This window comes from Lactuca saligna, chromosome 8 (genome assembly GCF_052625555.1).
Source record: "Lactuca saligna cultivar CGN05327 chromosome 8, ASM5262555v1, whole genome shotgun sequence".
NCBI classification, from domain to species: Eukaryota; Viridiplantae; Streptophyta; class Magnoliopsida; order Asterales; family Asteraceae; genus Lactuca; species Lactuca saligna.
In genome coordinates, this window is record NC_136424.1 from 35,546,694 (window position 1) to 35,555,358 (window position 8,665).

Here is an 8,665-nt window from a genome sequence, read left to right on the forward strand (position 1 = left end):
TGAACATAGTTGATTATTTGGTAAATTTTCACCTAAACCTGCTTGGAGCATGTGATGCATAAAGTTCGAATATTTTTATATTTAAGTGTGAATAATGGGTTGACTTTCATCCCAAAATACTGGGCCATATAATGGTATTCTAATGAATTTAAAAGAAGCATCGATGGAATGATAAATATATCTACTCTAGGTAATTAGTTTTACGTAGATTTTCATGCTATTGAATAATAATCTGATCGAAGGTTTATTTTAGTTATAAAACTAGTTAAAAGATTACCCTTTCGAATGCGCATATGACATTTTATTTATTTTCACTACTTTATAATCTGTGAAACTACGGCTATAAAATTAATTAAACTTTAATAGTTAGAACACAAAATTATCAATCAATTATAATCGTTAATTTAAATAAATATGTGAAATTATATCACCTTATAATTTGTATTAATTTTATTTTAATTTTTATTTCATTGTTATTGATTTATTGTAATTAAAGTGAAAATTTTAAAATTTAAAATAAAGAATTAATAGGTTGACAAGTGACATGCATTAATTAAGAGGTTTAATAGAGTGACAAATGACAAAAATAAAAAATAAAATATGTATTAGTTAGGAAGCCTATTATGATGATACATGTCAAAAGGAGATTAAAACTATTCTTTTATTAAAATAAAGATTCATTCACGGACAAAACACAAACATTTGAACCTTAGGGCCCGAAACTAAAACTATAAAGTTACATGTTTTCTTCTAATAAACTTGTCACAATTTAATAGTTTTTTCATCTTAATCTTAATATATATAAGATAACAAAATTAACTAAGAGTTAAGAAGAAAAAAATAATAACAATTCACAATTGTATTTTGAGAAATAACAAAGTATTTTAATTTTACAAAAAAATCTATATAAAAGTTATAATTAACTTTAATAACAATTAACAAATGATTAAATAACATCTAACAAAAAAAAAAAAAAAGACTAACATTTAAGATTTCATAGATATAATTTCCAAGTGTAACCAATATTATTTGTTAACAAATAATAATTAAATTTTTACAAGCTTTAGTGCTTTAATAGCTAAGACCTATAACACTGCTACTTCACATCTCTTTTCATATATCTTTTCATTGCATCTAAAGAGTAAAGATAGATAGAAGAAGAAAGATCGTTAGAGAGAGAAAGAAATAAAGTCTTACAAAGATGCAAGTCTGCTAAAGGTAGGAGACACTGTAGATGAGAAGAAGCTAGAGAACATGGAGGTGAACACAAAACCGTCGAAAAAGCAATCGGCTAACGACAGAAAGGACCGAGAAGAGACAAAGCTTGAACGCCTTAAATGAGAGAAAGGGCAAACATAGAGAGGGAGTGGTTAACACTCCGGCGGCGGTGGTAATTTTCGATGAACATATTTTTTTTCCTATAACATCAATATCTTTTTAGTTTAAGGTTTTTGTAGTTTCTATTGTGCCATAAAATTTGAAGTTATTCGATTTTTTTTTATATAAGTTTCTTTCCTAACTTTCAGAATCTATTGTTCTACTAACTAATATTAGGATTTGTTTTGGTTTTCTTCATAAATTTCGTGGATTTTTTGTTGATACTTAAAAAGTTCCAACACTTACCGCTAATTTTGATACACTACTAATTTAATACGATCAACAACGTAGTGCATGAAATTGTAGGATGGAATTAGTAGGGAATAGAGTTCACAAAACTAATCCTTCTAAATGAGTATTCGAAAATGGGGAACTAGACATGCCAAACATACATACAAATATATAAATAAATAAATAAACTTTGAAATTTGATGAACAAATCGGGAATAAGATTTTATATATATATATATATATATATATATATATATATATATATATATATATATATATATATATATATATATATATATATATATATATATATATATATATATAGGTTTAGGTTCATTTGAGACCATTCTAATTTTGTGAGACCGTGAGACCAAATCTAAAAATAATTTTAAAATGCAAAATAAATGGAAAAATCCAAAAATTCTTTTTTTAAATATTATTTTCGGAACTTGAATTAACTAAAAAAAATATAAAAAAAATAAAAAAAATTCCGTTTTTTTTTCTGAAAAATACGTGAAATATTCTAAATAGAATACTACACTGACATACTCTAAAAAATAATTTTAAAATGCAAAATAAATGGAAAAATCTAAATTTTTTTTTAAATATTATTTTCGGAACTTCAATTAACTAAAAAAAATAAAAAAAAATAAAAAAAAATTCTATTTTTTTTGAAAAATACGTGAAATATTCTAAATAGAATATTACACTGTACATATTCTAAAAATAATTTTAAAATGCAAAATAAATGGAAAAATCAAAAAATTCTTTTTTTAAATATTATTTTCGGAACATGAATTAACTAAAAACAATAAAAAAAAATAAAAAAAAATAAAAAAATGCGTCTCACGGTCTCACAAAATATAGGTGGTCTCAAATGAACCTAACCCTATATATATATATATATATATATATATATATATATATATATATATATATATATATATATATATATATATATATGTTCAGGTTTATTTGAAACCATTCTAATTTTGTGAGACCGTGAGATCAAATCTAAAAATAATTTTAAAATGCAAAATAAATGGAAAAATCCAAAAAAAAAAAAAAATTTTAAATATTATTTTCGGAACTTGAATTAACAAAAAAAAAATCCCGTTTTTTTTTTTTTTTTTTTTTTTTTTTTTGAAAAATACGTGAAATATTCTAAAAAGAATATTACACTGATATATTCTAAAAAATAATTTTAAAATGCAAAATAAATGGAAAAATCTAAAAATTCTTTTTTTAAATATTATTTTCGGAAATTGAATTAACTAAAAAAAAGTCCTATTTTTTTTTGAAAAACACGTGAAATATTCTAAATAGAATATTACACTGTACATATTTTAAAATGCAAAATAAATAGAAAAATCAAAAAATTCTTTTTTTAAATATTATTTTCGGAACTTGAATTAACTAAAAAACATAAAAAATAAAATAAAAAAATGCGTCTCACGGTCTCACAAAATTAAGCCGTCTCACATGAACCTAACCCTATATATATATATATATATATATATATATATATATATATATATATATATATATATATATATATATATATATATATTAAACATATTCCCTATTTCTTGAAAATTAAAAGGTATAACTCTTATAACACCATGTACAATCATATTAAGCTTACTATATTACCCCCCCCCCCCCACACACACACACACACACCTCATAATAGCTCCCATGCTCTCCAGCTTACTATATTACCCCCCCCCCCCTACACATACACACCTCATAATAGCTCCCATGCTCTCCATCTCCCTCTGATTGCATTTTTTTTTATTTTTTTTATTTTCTATCTCCAACATATTCATCTCTTATTTTTTCTTCACTCTACCTAGATCTTGCGCAAATCCATCGAAGCCAGATCCGTTTTTTCTTCCTTACAACCTTTTTTTTGCTTTGTACAAGATTTGAAGGTAGATCCATCAAAGACAGGTATGTTTTATTTAATATTTTACAATTTTAGGTTTCACTTTGTCATGGTTTTTATCAAAACTAAAAAACCTATAGGTGGATTGATATGCAGATGAGATATCAGTTTGGGATTTGGAAGAGGGGTATCGACAAGAGAAAGAAAGGGAGCCGAAAACCCTAGATCGAACCAACACTACCTTCCTCTCTAGAAATCGGCCATCGTTATTTTAATTCCCTTTCTCGATCACTCATTTAGACCTCTTCCTCTCTGGGTTTCATGTCGCCCTCCTCTCGGTAATGCCCATCAAGTTATAGCTCCCTCTTTATCGAATTTATAAAAAATAAGATTCAAATTCCTCCCAAAATATTCTTGATCTTAAAGTTTGGTTATAATCATTGATGTTTTATTATGATTTCTTTCATTAACAATAAAGAATTAAGTGGGTGCTTGATGATGTTAGTAAAAGGAAACAAAATAAGGGGATGAAGCCGTGGTTATAATGCCAACACCTTCATCCATCTCTTTCTGTCTTTCCTAAAATTTGTTTTTTGTTCATGACAATGAAGAGTATGCTTTTCTATACAAGACACATAGTTAGGGTTCAATTTCATGTGCAAGGAAAATTTGTGATTAGTCTTCAGGAACTTAAATTTTTTTGGATCCGTGGGAAATTATAACATTTACTGTTTTATATTATGATTTCTAGAGATCGAGTTTCCATTATTTTTTGTAGTTTCAAAATTGTTTGTGTAAATGCATAGTTGTACAATTCCTTGACTTGGTGCTTGACTGCTTGATTTTGGTTAATTAAGAAACTTTCTACATAAATGAGTCAAATCAAATGTTTTGAGTAGTAGATAATAACATACTTTTGTTATTAATTTTGATGTTTTTGATTGTTTGGCCAAATTTGATTTGATTTTTTTTGTGATTTGATGTGAACATTACGTGTTGCAGGTACCCCGAAGGGTGGACTACATAAAAAAGCTACTTTATTCATATTATCCCTCAAAAAGGTATCAAATTGCTGATTATTCCATCTTTTCAAGGGTATTGTGACATTATTTTATCTTACAACTGAATATGTAAAATCTATGGTTAGATTGTGGTTTTGGTTTTTTTACTTTTGCTTTTTTGCAGGATATCTAAAGATGCAATTTGGTATGAACTGTTTTTTGAATAGCTAAAATTTGAATAATATTATCTTTGGATGGTCTTTATGGTCTTCATTTTCAATTTTCCATAGTGAACTTCAATTTGACAGATGATGTTGTTGGAGTATTCCCTTAGCAGTCTGTTATTTACAACTACCCTAATAACTTTCAATATTATTCCTGGTGAAGTCCCTATAGTGTGTTGCTCTAGTGCTTTCTCTTTCTAGGCCGATCCAAGGTATAAAAAATCAAAATTGTTAGTTATATATAAATTAGAGTTCATCAATGGCGCACATTATCATTATTGATATTGAGACATGGTGCTTGTTTTTCAGTGCGCAAAGGAAATTTAAGGCTTTGAACATGTAATGGTAACACCTACACATGATGTGGTAGGATGTCTCAATGTAACCCAAACATAGGATATGGTAGCCAATGATTTCCATGGAACTAAATGGCTAAATGGTGCATCAGGAAAATATTTTGGGGTAAGTACTAAGGATGTCTGTTCAATTTGTAAACATCAGCTTCTAATACCATTTTTACATAGTCACCGTGTTATTTCAATTTGTAATGGTCTTACACATCTTTAATTTAAAACTAGACAAATGCCCGCGCGTTGCGCAGAAACGCCTATATAGTTGAAGTCTTTACAAATATATGTTTTTTTAAATATAATAATAACGTTGTTGTTAATTTTGATATAATAATTTATATACTAAATTGATATAATATATTTATTATTTTGAATTATATGATAATATATGCATCTATTATAACTTCATAATCTCAACCGTTTGAATGACTTCTACCTGCGAGTCACACATGAATAAAATTAAATATAATATATGGTTTAATGTTATTTATAGTTGTTGGTATTTCTAATTAGTTATTTAAAATTTAGTTGCTTAATGTTTTAATTTCTATCATTATAACTTTTTAAAACATCAAACATTATTTTTTGATTTTAAAGGTAACAATATAATCATTTATATAGAGTTATTTTTAGCTATTTTTATTGTAAGTTATTTTAAAATACTTATTTGAAAATTTTAACGATTATAAAAATATCTTTAGGAAATATTTTAGTTAAATTGATATTACAATTTAGTTTTTGTATTTATCATTACAATTTATCACTTTTAACCATTTACAAAATATTTTTTGGTTTTTTTAAGTGAAACTGAAATTTATATTTAAGTTGACATTGTAATGTACAGAAACACCTATATAGTTTAAGGCTTTACAAATATATGTTTTTTTTCTAAATATAACAATAACGTTGTTGTTAAATTCGACATAATAATTCGTATACTAAATTGGTATAATATATTGATTATTTTTAATTATATGATAATATATACATCTATTTTAGGGTTCCTGATTTATAGAACTCGACGACTTGGGTCAACCTAGATCATTGACTTTGACTAGAATGTTGAATTTAACCGGGGGTAAAATGGTTATTTTACACTAAAAAGGATTATTGGATTTTGACTAAGTGTTATTGTGATGATGTTAGCCGGGGAGTCGCGGAAGCAGCCGATACAGATTTCCTTACTGAGAGATTCAATAGCCAGCTTTGTGGAGGTGAGTTTTCCTCCTGTATGAACAGGTTGAAGGCACCAATGCCGACCCGTTTATGTATGTTAGCGTATGCCAGACTAAGGTACGATGTCGGGGTTAACCCAATGTAGGTTATATGTTTCCGGACTTCGGTCTGATGCCGGGAAAGCCCGAGGAATGTTTGTATGATTGATGTCTTCGTATTTCTTGCGTGTGTATGTTTATATGTTCCGGGCTTCGGTCCGATGTCGGGGCAAGCCCGAGGAATTTGTAACTTATATGTTTTGTGTTATATGTTCCGGGCTTCGGTGCGATGCCGAGACAAGCCCGAGAAATGTTTATATGTTTATGTTATTGCTTGTTGATATGTTATAAGCATACCGGGCTTTGGTTCGATGCCAAGCGGGGCCTGATGCCAGACTCCGGTCTGATGTTGGGTGGGGGCCGATGCCGGATTCGTCCTATGCTGGGTGGGGACCAATGTAGCGGGCACGACCCAATGTAGCGGGCACGGCCCAATGTATGTTATTATGTGATTATGTGTATGATATGTGGTAGTTTAGGGAGAATCACTAAGCTTCGTGCTTACAGTTTTCAGTTTTGGTTTTAGGTACTTCCGCTTGTAAGGGGAAGATCTCGGGATGACTGCATGACACACACCATAACATTTAGCCTGGGATGACTTATTATGCTGTTTTGACATTTGATTTTGATATATTGACAGATGTTATGATATTTTTTGAGATACACGGTGTATGATTTTTATATGATGAATGATACTTATGGTCTTTATTAATGATTTAAAATGAAATTTTTGGACCATATTTTTGGGATGTTTCAGTATTCTTCTGATTATTGATTACTACATAAGGCTCACGTCGGTATTCTTCTTAAGGTTAAAGTCAAAAAATGCCTCTGAACTCAAAAATTTCATCAAAGGCATTAAATTTCTGATTAAACTTCCTATTTGAAGAATTCGAAGTGACAATGGATTCGATTTGACAAATGCCACAATTGAATTTTTTTCTTACCGACAAAGGCTTCGAACACAAATTTTCTGCTCCCTACACTCCTCAGCAAAATGGTGTTGTTGAAAGAAGAAATCAAACTGTAGTTGAAGCCGCTCGTCTGATGCTGAATTTTGCAAACATTCCTCTCTATCTTTTTTAGCCAAAGAAGTCTATGCAGTGTGCTTCACACCATATGAAGAAATGAATGGTTGAAATCCGAGTATCTTTTTCCTGCACATTTTTGGATGTATATGATTTATCAAAAACAATCGTTATCAACTCACTAAATTTCAACCAAAATCCGATGAAGCTATCTTTTTGGGATACTCAGCCAAATATAAAGCTTACATAGTTCTGAATCGTTGGACTCGTGTAATTGAAGCAAGCTTTGATATTATTTTTGATGATAATGTTGTTTGGAACTTAGAGCCTACTCATGTTACAATACATATCAGGGAGTCTGATGCTCCACCTACTGGTTATCCGAATCCTCAAATTATCTATGAAGTTAACTTTGATATCTTGTTCGGACCAATAGAAACTGCTCTTGATTCAGAATCTCGATCAAGACAATCCCCATCCGCCACTTTGGATTCTCAAAATGTTTCTGGTCCGAAGCCAACCTTTCATCCATTTTATTTCGATGAATTTCAAACTTCTCTAGTTAAGGGTGAGAATAGTAACCCAACCTTTGAATCAAATGTAGATGGAATGCAACATATCAATTCATTGATCCATCTCCGAACAACAATGAGGATGACATCAATTTATTTGATTTTCCAAACTCTGACTATACCATCATGTCCGGTTCAGAAGTTCAGGGGGAGCATCATCCTCAAATTCAAGTTGTTTAGGGGGAGCAACACAACCCTATTATTGACATTGGATGATCTGCCGCTCAAGAACTTCGAGATTGCATATCTGGACAAAGGATCATCCTCCGAATGAATTTATTGGGAATCTCAACGCTGGAGTTTAAACTCACTCTGCTACTAACATTCAAATTGAGTGTCACTTCTTGGCATTCATATCAAAGGTTGAACCTAAATCCATGAAAGAAGCCTTAACCATTCTGATTGGATTACAACAATGCAAGAAGAGCTAGCAGAATTTGACAAAAATCAAATGTGGACACTTGTCCCTCTTCCTAAAAATCACCTTATTGTTGTTACGAGATAGGTATTCCGAAAGAAACTCAATGACGATGGAGTTATAATACAAAATAAAGCAAGATTGGTTGCTAAGGGATTTACTCAAGTCGAAGTACTTGACTACAATGAGACCTTTGCTCCTGTTGCCCGCCTTGCTCCTGTTACCAAATGGATGTCAAGAGTACCTTTCTGAATGGTGAACTTTATGTTGAAGTATATCTTCAAGAGCCTCCTGGGTTTGTA

General features: G+C 29.7%; 1 long non-coding RNA gene across 1 annotated transcript; it reads left to right on the plus strand.

Annotated features, from left to right (window-relative positions):
• Positions 1-1,140: 1,140 nt before the first annotated feature.
• On the plus strand, positions 1,141-7,028 carry LOC145012539 (uncharacterized). The gene is made up of 7 exons (XR_013664571.1): positions 1,141-1,390; positions 3,465-3,561; positions 3,637-3,834; positions 4,499-4,933; positions 5,031-5,183; positions 6,218-6,781; positions 6,872-7,028. It is a non-coding gene; the product is annotated as an uncharacterized LOC145012539 (long non-coding RNA).
• Positions 7,029-8,665: the final 1,637 nt, after the last annotated feature.